At 39.6% G+C, this 14,131-nt stretch overlaps 1 protein-coding gene across 1 annotated transcript in view; it reads left to right on the plus strand.

The window, feature by feature from the left end:
• Positions 1-9,849: 9,849 nt before the first annotated feature.
• The window catches only part of LOC108925317 (uncharacterized), a 41,163-nt gene continuing 36,881 nt past the window's right edge, over positions 9,850-14,131 (plus strand). Inside the window, exon 1 of the mRNA XM_029257487.1 lies at positions 9,850-10,022. The gene's annotated coding sequence lies outside the window, so the exon portion shown is untranslated. The remainder of the gene's footprint in view (positions 10,023-14,131) is intronic.

Below are 14,131 nucleotides of genomic sequence, written 5' to 3' on the forward strand. Positions count from 1 at the left end.
CTTCGGAGTGCCACACATACAATATTTTTATTATGCACTACGGAAATGAAATAAACTGAAATAGTTATTTTTGAGGGTGCGGTGACGCAGTGGGTTGAACCACAGTCCTACTCTCCGGTGGGTCTGGGGTTCAAGTCCCGCTTGGGGTGCCTTGCGACGGACTGGCGTCCTGTCCTAGGTGTGTCCCCTCCCCCTCCGGCCTTATGCCCTGTGTTACCGGGTAGGCTCCAGTTCCCCGTGACCCCGTATGGGACAGGCGGTTCTGAAAGTGTGTGTGTGTGTGTGTGTGTGTGTGTGTGTGTGTGTGTGTGTAGTTATTTTTGAGTAGGAATGCAGGTCTGTTGCAACAAAGAAACTGGGAATGTTTGCCTGCTCCAGCGCTCATCTCCACAGTGAGGTAAATTTTGATGCCAGTGTGTGTCCACTGTGTGTGGACCTATGCTCTACCCAGAGCTTGAATAGATATTCTCATCTCACAATGGTGTCCAGAAGCTCCATCAATGTGGCCAAAGGTAAGGCATGTTTTCCTTACATTCATCTATTTCAGATTCAAATTCTTGTTCTTCAGAAAAAGGTCTCTGACTTTCAGTCCTCAAAATCAAGCAAAATTTTAAGCAAGTCTGCTTCCTTATGATATTATAACAGTGCCATTCATGCATTACACTGACGGAGAACACTCATCAGCTGGTCAGAGATAGGAATGATTTAGCATTGGGTCAAAATAAACAGAAACAGTAGCTTCTTCTTCTTTCAGTCTAATCCCCCTTTTGAGTTTTGGTTAAATTTGATGCATGTTTTATTTACCTTAAATTTGGTTCTTTTGTCTCTTTAAGGCTCCATGACATCCTGCAGAGAAGGCATCTGAACTAACATTAATGATCACCAGTTTCACTGAATTTTACATGTTTTATTCACACTTTGTACATCTGTGGTGTGTACAGTAAGAGGAAATGAACACACACACACACACACACACACACACACACACACACACACACACACACACACACACACATACACAGTAGTATCATTTCTGGTAAATGAGGTCTATGGGCCATAAACTCCAAAAAAAAGAAGTGTAGACTCATGACAATGACTATGAATGAAGTTGGTTAAAAGGTCTAACACAACATTTGGTGACCATCTATGTCTTATTATTGCTTTTATCAACCATTATAATGTGCTGCACTCTTTTGGATGTGAATGCTAACAAGAGAAAGCTGTGTGGAAAAAACACAAGGGTTAATGCAGGAAAATGTCCTTAAAAAAGCTGTGTGTAAATGATATTACATTACAGAGACCAAAGAGTGGTGAAACACCTTCAAACCTCTCCAGCCATTATAGAAAATGCCATGGATTATTTCAGTAATTATGTTGTTTTACTTGAGTGAATATGATGCTCTGTGACAATGGACACATACAACAGCATTAAAGAATGTATGCTTTCATCCATGAAATCACATATGTGTAACTACAACATACGGATTTGAAAAAAATGATTTACACACACACAGTTTATCTTACTGTGACAGATAATAATTGTGATTCTTTATTAGTAAATTCATCTATATTTACACTGGTGACCATTATGTTTACATATATAAAGTATGTAGTTGATACACTAAAACATCTTTTTAGTGATGAGAATGAATGTACATTGAATATTAAATCACTAAAGATGCACTAATAGGTCAAACTCATAATAATGTTTCTAGTGTTTAATATTAAAAATGTTTAACAGGAAAAATGTAAGTTCATAAGTATGTGTGGATTTATCATCACTGGTAAGGCTTAGAAATTCAGGCAGAAAACATCTGTTATTCTCAATATTTCTTTATTGTAAACCGTTATGAAAATGTGGAATATTAGAAGGTGAGTGGATTTTGAAGAAAACAAAAACTGGAAATGTATCTTCTTTTTGATAACTTTTTAATATGCTTTTTTAAAACTAATTAGTTCCTTCAAGAGGTACAACACTCCTGGTGCATAAAGCAAGGAAAAGGGAAAATTAATTATTGATGGTTTTCAGAGTAACAAGATTGCATGTATGTTCATCTAATCTCTGCAAATTCCAACTGAAGACATATTTGGTGATTTTCAAGCTTTTTTAAACTTGTCACTATAAAGTACGAAAGGAGGGGGGTGCCTGTCCAACAGGGGTCTACAGCCACATTCCTTCCTGTGGGAGAATGCAATTTCTGGTGTGCTTGATGGACAACCTTCCCAGCATCCCCTGAGAGATTCTTTACTGGGGCTGGGACGCCCATGCAGGCTGCTGGGGGGCAGGGCTGAAACAGAAAAACAGAGGATTCATATATCCTCTCCTGGGTGTGCCCCCTCCAGCCTTGCGCCTTGTGTTGTCAGTTTAGGCTCAGGCTTGCCGCGACCCCACTCAGGACAAGTGATTTCAGTCAATGTGTGTGTGTGTGGATTCATATATTGACTTTGCCATGTTACATATAGATGTTCTGTGAGCACAATCAATTCCAATGAGTGTCTCATTTGCATGGAAATAAATTCATTGTTTGTTTCTGTTTGCCCATCAATGCTAAATGTTTCCTGGCTTTGGGCTACGTTATTCCAGATGAAAAAAATGTGTATTTTTTCTTTTTACTTTTTTCTATGTTGGGGCAATGTAGTTTTTTCCTATAAAAATAATCAGTGTAGTAAACCCTTATTAGCACAACTATGACACAAATTTACATTGACATTTGTGGATAATACACTGATAAAACAATGATATTTAATATACAATTATGATGTTACATTGCTACAAAAAAGAAGAACTCAATTCACATGAAACCGTGATTGTGTTTTCTGCCAATCTTGATTAGAATTCCTAAAAAAAATCTGCCGTTTCCTTTTTACCCTTTTCCTTTTTTGGTCTCCACTGCAACTGAGGTTGTCTTCCTTTGATGCTGTTAATTGCGTCTGATTTTCCTGTTTTCTGATGTGTTCCTGATAGCGTCCATTAGAAGAGTCCCCTGGAGCATATCAGCCTGCAAACACGTTTTAAACCCCGAATCTCTGCGCCTATCAATCTTCTAAAGGAAAATAGAGCTTCAGTAACAAACTGCCTGCCTTGAAACAGGCCACTCCTGCCAATTGAACAGGAATCCACAGTACTGTACAACCCCTGTTTCTGCTGCTGTTCTGCGGTTCCTAGCAGTTAAGTGTGATCAACTTCAGCAGAAAAGCAGATCTGTGCATAATGTGAAGATTGGATTCCCTGTTGGGTAAATACACAAAACACAGAATTATACTTTACAGACTGAAAACTGACAAAATGATTTTGAAGACTAAAAGAGAGCAAATAAATGTATACTATTTAGAACAAATGCTTACTACACCCTGTTTGGAAAAATAGATATTATAAATAACATACTATTATACTATATTGATACTATATACTATTTACTGCACAGAATGATAATTTGTTTCAGAGAAAATGTTACCTACAACGTTGCAACATGTCAAAGATACGAGGCAGAAATGCATCATGCAATGTTTTTATAGTAAATAATGTGGCACATCTTCAGTTTTCCAATGAAACTTTTTTACTGTTAAGCAAAGTTTTTTCTTATTTTTCCAAATTTACAATATATTGTTTTCTATACTGGTAGCAAAGTTTGACACCTCCACATTTTGGCAGCCTCAGGCAATTTCTTTCCATTGGGCCAATACCAAAGACCTGAATAACAATAATAATAAATGGACAATGTATTAAAAAAAAAAAATCTTTGTTATTATAACACCACAGACAGCATTCCAATCACTTTAGACCAAATATTTAACCCAGACTAGAAAGTCCCTTGCATATGATTGTGTCATTAGTCCTGCAAGCCCCAGTGGAGATGAATAATGGAAGAGGCACTGAACAGGGCATTGCTCACTGATGCAGATGAGCTTGGAGTCATTCTACGCACAAACAGAATGTGGCTGAAAACAAAGTCAAATCATCCCGGTCGTCATCATCATCAAGCTTGAACACTGGCTATGAAGGTGGGAACTAAGAACACACATAGCACTACAAAGCTCTCTGACACAAAAAAATTGGATGAAACAATGACACACAAGGGTTTTTTACATCTTGGCTGTCCACCTTTGTAGACATCTCAATGCTATAATCATTAGTTAATGAACAATCTTTCAAATATGGTTATTATTTTTGATCCTGTGCTAAATAGCTGGCACTTTTCTCCAAAGCAAATTACAATGTTAAGATACTTGCAGTAATTTATCCTGTTATACACTTGGGTAATTCTTACTGTATCAGTTCAAGTACCTTGAGATTCAGACCTGAGTTATTTGAGTGCAAAGCAGCAGTTAAAACTACAACGCCACCTGCTGCTCTGTTAAGAGACCTTCTCTCTTAGAGTCAAAATTTGCCTCGAGAAAAAGTGATGATCACAAGACATGAGTTTTCGAACCCTACTGGTGCCTTTGGAAGACTATGAAAAGAATGCAAATTGCTGCCCAGAGAACGATAGGAATCTCAATGTAACTTTATCTGAACTCCATTTTGCTGGAGGGGAATTACCTGGTTTTTACTTTATACCAGACTTGTGCCAAGGAAGGGTAAAGAACAATACCTCAGTACAAATATTGGGGCCTGAAGCATCCCAGTTATGCAGCCTCCTGTATCACATCTAATTTTCTGTTGCTGCAAAGTCATGTGCATGTATATATTTAAATGCCCTGTTGCCACTGATGACTGAAGACCATATTGTCATTTATTTCAAGTACTAAAATGTATACAGGGTTGTACAACACAGTATATGAAGGGAAATAACTCTAATATCAAATGCAAAATTTTACATAGACTTATTATAGTTTGAGAAATAGTTGTAATTCTAATCTCAAATGCAACAATGCAACCTGGGCTATGTAGAACAGTATTTAAAGAGCATGTTTTCAATCTCAAAGGCACCAATACACACACACTTTCTGAACCGCTTGTCCCATACGGGGTCACGGGGAACCGGAGCCTACCCGGTAACACAAGGCTTAAAACCAGAGAGGGAGGGGACACACCCAGGACGGGACGCCAGTCCGTCGCAAGGCACCCCAAGGGGGACTCGAACCCCAGACCCACTAGAGAGCAGGACCCGGTCCAACCCACTGCACCACTGCGCCCCCCGGCACCAATACAAACAGGGTTAAATAGAATTGCATATAAACGGTTAAAAATAGTAGTAGAGTATATAAAGGGTCATGATAGTAATCTCAAATGCAATAGTTTAAACAAGGTCTTAGTGAATATTATATAAAGGGAAATCATTCTAAAATAAATCACAAGTAGTATACAATCTAGTCATTTTCAGTTCTAAATCCCATTATTACAATAAATTTTTATTTTTTGTAAACTAGTATACATTGATCTGGGGGGTGCAGTGGCGCAGTGGGTTGAACCACAGTCCTGCTTTCCGGTGGGTCTGGGGTTCGAGTCCCGCTTGGGGTGCCTTACGATGGACTGGTGTCCCGTCCTGGGTATGTCCCCTCCCCCTCCGGCCTTATGCCCTGTGTCACCGGGTAGGCTCCGGTTCCCCGCCACCCCGTATGGGACAAGCAGTTCTGAAAATGTGTGTGTGTGTAGTATACATTGTTATCCAGTCAACAAGGTGTCTTTATCTTAACAAATATATTTTTAACTCGCAAATGAGTAATGTTTGTGTTCTTTATGCTAACTAGTAGTTCCTTCCTAGGATTTCCCTACGCAAACAATCAGTTCTGAAAAATGTGTCTGCAAGTGTGTTACAGGAAGACAAGGAAGGAGTCGATTGTTCTTGGGAATGAAAAGACCATGATATCATCCACGGGGGATACAGTGGCGCAGTGGGTTGGACCACAGTCCTGCTCTCCTGGGGGTCTGGGGTTCGAGTCCTGCTTAGGGTGCCTTACGATGGACTGGCATCCTGTCCTGGGTGTGTCCCCTCCCTCTCCAGCCTTGCACACTGGGTTAGGCTCTGGTTCCCTGCGACCCCGTATGGGACAAGCGGTTCAGAAAATGTGTGTGTTATTAATGTCTAAAAATTTGATTTGATGCTCCTCAGGTCACATACAGAGTAAAATGTAATTGTCTCCAGCAGCGTACATTCATATTAAGAGTTGGAGCTTTTGTTTTGTGTGCCTGTAGCTGTCACAAAGTTTACAAGAACATTTCCCAATGTTACTAAAAATGTCATGACCAGGTAAATGGACATTTTGTGCAAAATCATATTCATAATGCTGCAGGATGTGTTGACAAAGGGGCCATGGCAGGAAGAGCTATGGGCCTACAGAGGAAATGGCTCAGTAACAGAACTGAAAAAAAGAAGAAGAAAAATGCAATAACTGTTGAACTCATTTGTATTTATCTAGCAGATAAAGTGCAATGATTATTAACTGGTATTTAGCTGACACTTATCCAAGGTCACTTTCAGTGTCAGATACAAACTCCTTATAGGCATTTACCCAACTATACAGCAGAAGAATGTAACACACACACACATTCAATTTTGAGAGGTCATGCAAACTCCTAGCAAAAACAGCAGAAGCCATGCTGCAGCAGTGCTACTTGATGCTCTGTTTCAGTGTTAAGCTTCACCACTGTATCTATTTGTAATGTTAACAGTTAATGATTTAAAGAAAAGCAAATCCATGTCAAAACAAACCTTATTATCTGTATGTCTATGGACACCAGCAAGAATAGGTGCTGATCATTTTATCATACTGCTGTGAAAAAGAGAAATGTTTCAGCGCATGCTGTTCACCAAGCAGACTACTATGCTCTTCCACATCTGCCTGCCTGATGGTCCCATGCACGAAAGGTAAAACAGGGAGGTTCTCGGTTCCGTTGTGGTGGAACGATCTCCTCTTCTCACTCAGAACTGCTGAATCTCTGTCCACATTCAAGAAGGGTCTTAAAACTCACCTCTTCCAGACTCACTTCACCCATGATCCATTAAGTTCACACACACACACACACACACACATTTTCTGAACCGCTTGTCCCATACAGAGTTGCGGGGAGCCGGAGCCCAACCCAGCAACACAGGGCATAAGGCTGGAGGGGGAGGGGACACACCCAGGACAGGACGCCAGTCTGTCACAAGGCACCCCAAGCAGGACTCGAACCCCAGACCCACTGGAGAGTAGGACCCGGTCCAACCCACTGCACCACTGCACCCCCAACATGCCATTAAGTTCATGTAAGCTGTAAATGTTCATGCACCATAACTTTAAGATCATGCCCGGATAAACCTTTGCACAGCTACTCCTGTAATGTATGTAAATGTTTGTGTATTTAAAAAAAAAAAGTAGGAAAGTGATCAGGAATCATCGATATTCTGAGCTTTATGCAACTACTCAAGTGAACATTGGTGCATTTGGTGAAAAGAAACTAACTGTACTTAAGAATCACACATCTACAACTATGTCTCTCTCCTAATGTAATGTACACATTGTGTTTTCTATGAGATGTATGTTGCTTTGGAGAAAAGCAACTGCTAAATGAATAAATGTAAATATAAATATATTAATATTAAAATTATTAAATTATAATACATACAGCTACACAAGACAGGGGGTAGCTAATGAATGATGAAACATGGCTAATACAATTAATCTGTTTCAATGCCCACAGGGGTGCGGTGGCGCAGTGGGTTGGACCGCAGTCCTGCTCTCCCGTGGGTCTGGGGTTCGAGTCCCGCTTGGGGTGCCTTGCGACGGACTGGCGTCCTGTCCTGGGTGTATCCCCTCCCCCTCTGGCCTTACGCCCTGTGTTACCGGGTAGGCTCCGGTTCCCCGTGACCCCGTATGGGACAAGCGGTTCTGAAAATGTGTGTGTGTGTGTTTCAATGCCTGGGAGCCCAAGGGCGGAGCATGATGCAGTATTTATTTACATACACAACTGCTCTCTTCCTGCCTTTGTGGTGCCCACACCATCTTTTGTTCACTCCCCATGTGGGATCGAGTCCCTTCCTGTTCTGATGCATAACATGCTCACAATGGGCCCTGGAGCCAGAGCTGCAGGAAATGATTCAGTACAGGCCCACTTTGCAGGCCACTCTCAGGACCCCTCACTTTGAGCCTATCTTCTTTTTTTTTTACAAGTTTTATTAATGCAAATGTAAGTAAAATTTTACATTTAAATAAGTAGTTTTCATATTTTCACATATGTAATTTTTCAATAAAATCAAAATGGGAAATACATTTCCTGGCTATTAAAAATTTCAGTAATTGAGCAAAAATGTATAAATTATATGAAAAATCCTTAAAAGCACACATTCATACTACACAATTAGAGATGATCATAAGATAAGATGCACTGATTTGCATGAACTTCTTCCGAGTATCTGTTAAACACATTAATATTCAGACACATTTCCTCATGGTTAAAACTTCACGTATATGCATATAATTCTCAAAAGAAGATAAAAAACAACCAGATAAAAACCTGAAACCCTAAGCCTGTTTGTGTGTGTGCTGCCCACTCCCCAGGCATTTCCCTGTTTTGACAACACACTTCATGCCTCTTTCGCTCTTTTTCTTTCTCTCACGCGTATACACACACACAGAGAAACAAACACACACACAGCTTCCATCAGTGCAGAGCCATTTCCCATGATGCAATTAGAGGCCTAATTTTGACTGGTCCCCAAGAAGGAAGTCTCCAACATCAGACAAGTTGAACACACACACACACCTTCAGAGCCACTTGTCCCATATGGGGTCACGGAGCCTACCCGGCAACAGAGGGCGTAAGGCCGGAGGGGGAGGGGACACACCCAGGACGGGACGCCAGTCCGTCGCAAGGTACCCCAAGCGGGACTCGAACCCCAGACCCACCGGACAGCAGGACTGTGGTCCAACCCACTGCGCCACCGCACCCCATTCACAAGTTGAACAATAAATAAATAAATAAATAAATAAATAAAGCAAGCTTTTCCATTTGGACGAGTATCTATAACTTTAACTTGAATATTAACTTTGTTTACACTAGGATTTATGGACATATTAAATTTAGATAATGATCTTGGGTCACTCTAAGTGAAGAATATTAAACCAAACAGATAACAAGAACCATTCTGCTTAGTTGCAGTGGTAGCTATGTGAGGGTAGATATATAGGTATCATATACAATATTGTGTATATGGGGTATCATACTTGCTTATAATGTGAAATAATGAAATTGGTAGTGAAGCATTTTAAATTCCTTGAGAATTTGAAACAATAAAAAAGATCATGAAACAAGTTGTTCACAGTAGCATCATTAATAGCAGTTTGGTTTTTGTTTCAAGCAAATGATTTCTTAATTGATTTCATAAGTGAAAGGTATTTGAGGAAGCATAGCTGTCAGAGCTGCTGCCTCTGGACCAAAAATGTTTGGAGTTTTGAATCCCATCTCCAGCTATATTACCCTTGAAAAAGGTACTTTACATTTTTCCAGCAAAATTACCAAGCTGTGTAAATGGATAAATAGGTGTAGGTATCTTAGCACTGTAGAGTGTTAGCTGATTGAATAAATGTACATACATCTACTGTTTCTGTGTGTTTACATAGAGAGGGCAGTTAGATGGGACAGTTGGGGCAACGAGAGCAGTGAGATAAGGCAATGAGACAGGGTATTCCAAGTAGTGAGATAAGGTACTGAAATAGGGCATTCACAGCAGTGAGATGGGACACTGAGACAGAGTATTCAGAGTAGTGAGATGAGATACTGAAACAGTGTATTCAAGCAATGAGATGGGACACTGAGACAGGGTTTTGAAACAGTGAGATGGGACACTGAGATAGGGTACTCAAGCAGTGAGATGGGGGCCCAGCCCCTCACTCAATGTGTTGCCCAATCTAGCCAGTGCTGTGAGATGATCTCCCTCTGTGGAGGTGCCCAGTTCCTCCCCTCGCGTTTTACCGCACTTTTTCCTGCAGCAGGAGCCGATTGCACCGGGGATCCAGCGGCACTCTGAGCCATGAAAGCCGGGGGACGGGAATTTAAAGCTCCTCCGTGCCGAGAAACGCGCTGGAAGCCGGATACCGCGGTGAGACTAGCCGAACCGAGCCATTCCTTCTGTTCTCTCCGTACTGTCTTCTAACTGTCGCGCTGTGTCTAATACTGGAGACACCCAGTTTTACAGATCTTTACACATAATTCTGGGGGAACGGAGAAGAAGGCGGTGAGAATTTTATTACGGAGAAATACCAGGCGTTTTCGTACTCCGGACTTACACCGTTTGTCTCCAATTCATGAAGATAAATTCAATCTCAGATTATGAACTAATATAATAAGGGTCGAAGTGTGCGCGGCGGTACGGATATATCGTCCAGCGACATAGTAAGTTAACGAGCGACTCAGTAGGACGACTTTTCATTTCAACGGGAGGTGTGTAAGTGTAAAATCGTCCTCGAGATGCGAACTGAGTTCACCGGAAAGCGAGATTTTGATTTACTTTACGTTTTCCAAAAAAAAATACTGTAAACCGCGGTTCAGATTGGTCAGAATTAAATGCGGTTTGTTTTGTGTGAGAATATTTCTGTTCAATCCTGTTCTTATTCTGCAGCTCTCCACCCTTTCTGGCGCAGTCTCTATAAACAAGTTATAAACAATGCTTCCTTTTGATGGGAAGGAGGAAAGACTAAACACACAATGTATTGTATTCATTCATAACTACACAGACCTGCAATGTGATATCCAGTCTTAAATGTGATGATTTTGGATTTTAAAAGAGGCATCAGTTGGGACCAACAAATTAAAAATACTATACTGACAAGTGATATCATCTGTGGCACTGTGTCAGACTTAAAAAAGGGTTGAAATATAAAAATAATGCTGCGTCTCACAACATATTAAAACTGAGTTTTTCCATTTAAAAATAAGTTATCTGAGACGTCAGGATATTTATTTTACAGTTAGCATTTCTGTCTCTTTTAATAACTTGGTGACAAAGACAGATGGAAGAGGAGTGAAGATGAGCACATATGACAACAACAGTTATATGTATACAACAAGTGTTTATTGTGTTCAGTGTTTATTGCAGAATGTGTATGGAAGTTGTGGACAAGAGAAAAATATGGAAAAGTAGAATGGAATGTAGCACAAGTGTTTCTCACTCTTTATGGGAAGCTTGCAGGTCTCTTCCTGAACCATGCTTGGCCTGTGAGCCCAACAAGTTTGTGCGTGTGTTCCTGCATGCAAATTCCAAAGATTATAGAAGTCATAGGGAGCATCTAATATTGTGTGTGAGAGCACAACAAACAGGGCACACAGTCACTTATCCTTATTATCAAACATGCATTTTTAAAATGTTTTCTGCTTCCTACCTTACTGCACAGCTGCTGCAGTATCACACTTTGTTGAGAGTGCTTGAGAACTTCTGTAAGTTTTAAATGTTTTATTAATGTCTTTTTAAGCAGAGGCAACTGGTGTGTCTGATTACCAGATGTGTTTTCTATGTGTGTTTGTGCAAGGCTTCTGTTGGGCTGCTTCCTTGCACATTTACATTTATTCATTTAGCAGATGCTTTTGTCCAAAGCAACATACATCTCAGCAAAAGTACAATTTATGCATTACATTAAGAGAAGGAGACATAGACATGAAAGTCTCAAGCAAACCTAGTTTGTACCCTACCACTTGCTGCACCGAGGTTCATCATTCGAGTAGGTGCATATTTAGGTGGTACTGTTATTATTATTATTGTTGTTGTTGTTAATGCCAGAGTTGTGCACCGGATGGTGTTCATTTTCTTTTTTTTTTATTACTTTTATCATCACACAATCAGTGATCAGTACAGATGGATAGTCTCCTAACACAACACTTAGTAAGTTTGAGACAGGGTCCAATGGTATTGGTCTTTTGGCAAGTAGGGATACTGTTTTACTGGCCTTGCACTTTGTATAGATCATTATAAGTGTTCACCTTTGGAAAACTACCTCATTTACATTTACATTTATTCACTTAGCAGACACTTTTCTCCAAAGCACCTTACAATGGATACTATGTAGTGTTACTACTAATTATATCTGTAATCTGCCTTGCTTTATTTAGAAGATCATAACCGCTTAAGTACAAACTTGAACAGTTACTAATTAGCATATAATCATATGTCACATGCACAAAATAGAGCACAGAGCATTATTTAATTAAATTACACTACTTTAAAGTGGGGTTATTTGCTCATACAAAACTCAGGGCATATCCAAAAACAAAACAAAGCTAAAAGAACAAAGGCAACTGGACTTGCATGAATTTTCCTGAATACATTTCACCACTCATCCAAGTGGCTTCTTCTGTTCTAAAAGACTGGTGGGGAGTAGATGGCTTCCTTCACTCCTCTTTCAAACCATCTGTCCTCTCTAAAGAATGTCCCTTGTCCTTCAGGTGTAGGTGGACTGCTGAGTCCTGACCTGAAGAACTAGCTCTCGTATGTTGAGCCATGCGTTTATAAAGGGGTTGTTTTGTTTCACCAATATACAGATCTGTGCATTCCTCAGTGCACTGAACTGCATAAACTACATTACACTGCTTTTGCCTAGGTGTTTTGTCTTTGGGGTGAACAAGTCTTTCGAGGATAACAATGTACATATTTTAGCCAGAGAATACAGATGGTTTGAAAGAGGAGTGAAGGAAGCCGTCTATGTAAAATTGGAAAACCCCTCTCTGAACAGGGGAGGTGGACTGAGACACAATTTATCAACCACATATAATACAGTTTTAGCATCTGTCCCCAAAAAGTTTCCCACCCATTTACACCTTGGGTCTGGTGGCTCTGGCCATTAATGGGTTGTTAAGTACTGCTAATTGTAGAAAAACAGGACACCACCCAGGTTAATTTCAATAACATCCTCCAATTGGCAGGTGATTATTGGGTTGTTAACAGACCCCAGTCATGTGAGTCTCAAATGGGCTCCACCCATAGATGTTCCAAGTTTAAAAACCAGAACTCCCCACCAGTCTTTTAGAACTGAAGAAGCCACTTGGAAGAGTGGTGAAATGTATTCAAGAAAATTCATGCAAGTCCAGTTGCCTTTGTTCTTTTAGCTTTTTTTTTTTTTTTTTTTTTGGTGGATGCCATGACTTGGATAATTGAGAATCTTCACAGACATCAGGGCATATCGTTAAAACCGATTCTGACTGAACCTTATATTCACGGTAGCAGACTGAGGAAAGGGAAAAAATGTATATATGACCATTCACAGTATTTATATAACTCAATAAGATTAAAGGCAAACAAGTCAGAGCTAAACACTACCCTATGCTGAACATCCTGAGAATGTAAATGTTATTCTCGTGTTAGTTCTACAAGACGTTTGCTTATAATTCTGTACAAGGACAAAATGATATTCATAACTAAAATGTACTAAATGACTCTCTACAGAAGGTCCTGTTTCTTTAAAACATATTTTTAGATAAAAAAAAAATAGCTGGAAGCTTGTTTCATTTGAAGTGACTGTCAAGTTAAAACTATTCTACTCCACAAAATCTGGAGATAAGCATCAATGTAAATATGTAATAAAAATTATTACTCAGAAGTGCACATGCAAATGTAAATGGGGGGGATATAACTAATGTCTGTATAAATATCTTTCCTCCTGATGCTGTCACAGTCATGTACAAGTAATTCAGTGCTCCTTTGCTTTCACTTATTTATTACTTGACAAAATTCTATGAACTAGGTTGCTAAACACTGTATGTGAAAATGTACAGTTTACAAAAAAACTGTCAGATTAAAAAAAAAAAAAAAGATTACACCAGTATGATTATCCTGAATGCATAAGAAAAAGAGCAAAATCCCTGTACTCTAAAATGTGATTTTTTCAGGAATTTTAAGTCTTCGAGTGAAAAAACAGACAGGCAAGCTGGTGCAGGAACACCTCAAAACCATATTATCATAACAAAGTAATTCTCATAATAATCTTACCCTCCCTCTTTAGCTTGGCAAAAAGATTATGACTGCTGGAACATACTGATCTGCTTATAATTTTTTTTAAAAACATTTTCGATATGCAGAGATGCAGATCAAATTAAGCACCATGGTCAGTTGTTCAAGTGTTAAATGTCCCCACCATGGGTTTAAATCTATTGTTACTGAAGTTTCTCTGAAAGTACTGAAACCAGCCATTTATACATTTTTTACAATACTTGCAGAATTTT

Source organism: Scleropages formosus, chromosome 13, assembly GCF_900964775.1.
Source record: "Scleropages formosus chromosome 13, fSclFor1.1, whole genome shotgun sequence".
Classification (NCBI taxonomy): Eukaryota; Metazoa; Chordata; class Actinopteri; order Osteoglossiformes; family Osteoglossidae; genus Scleropages; species Scleropages formosus.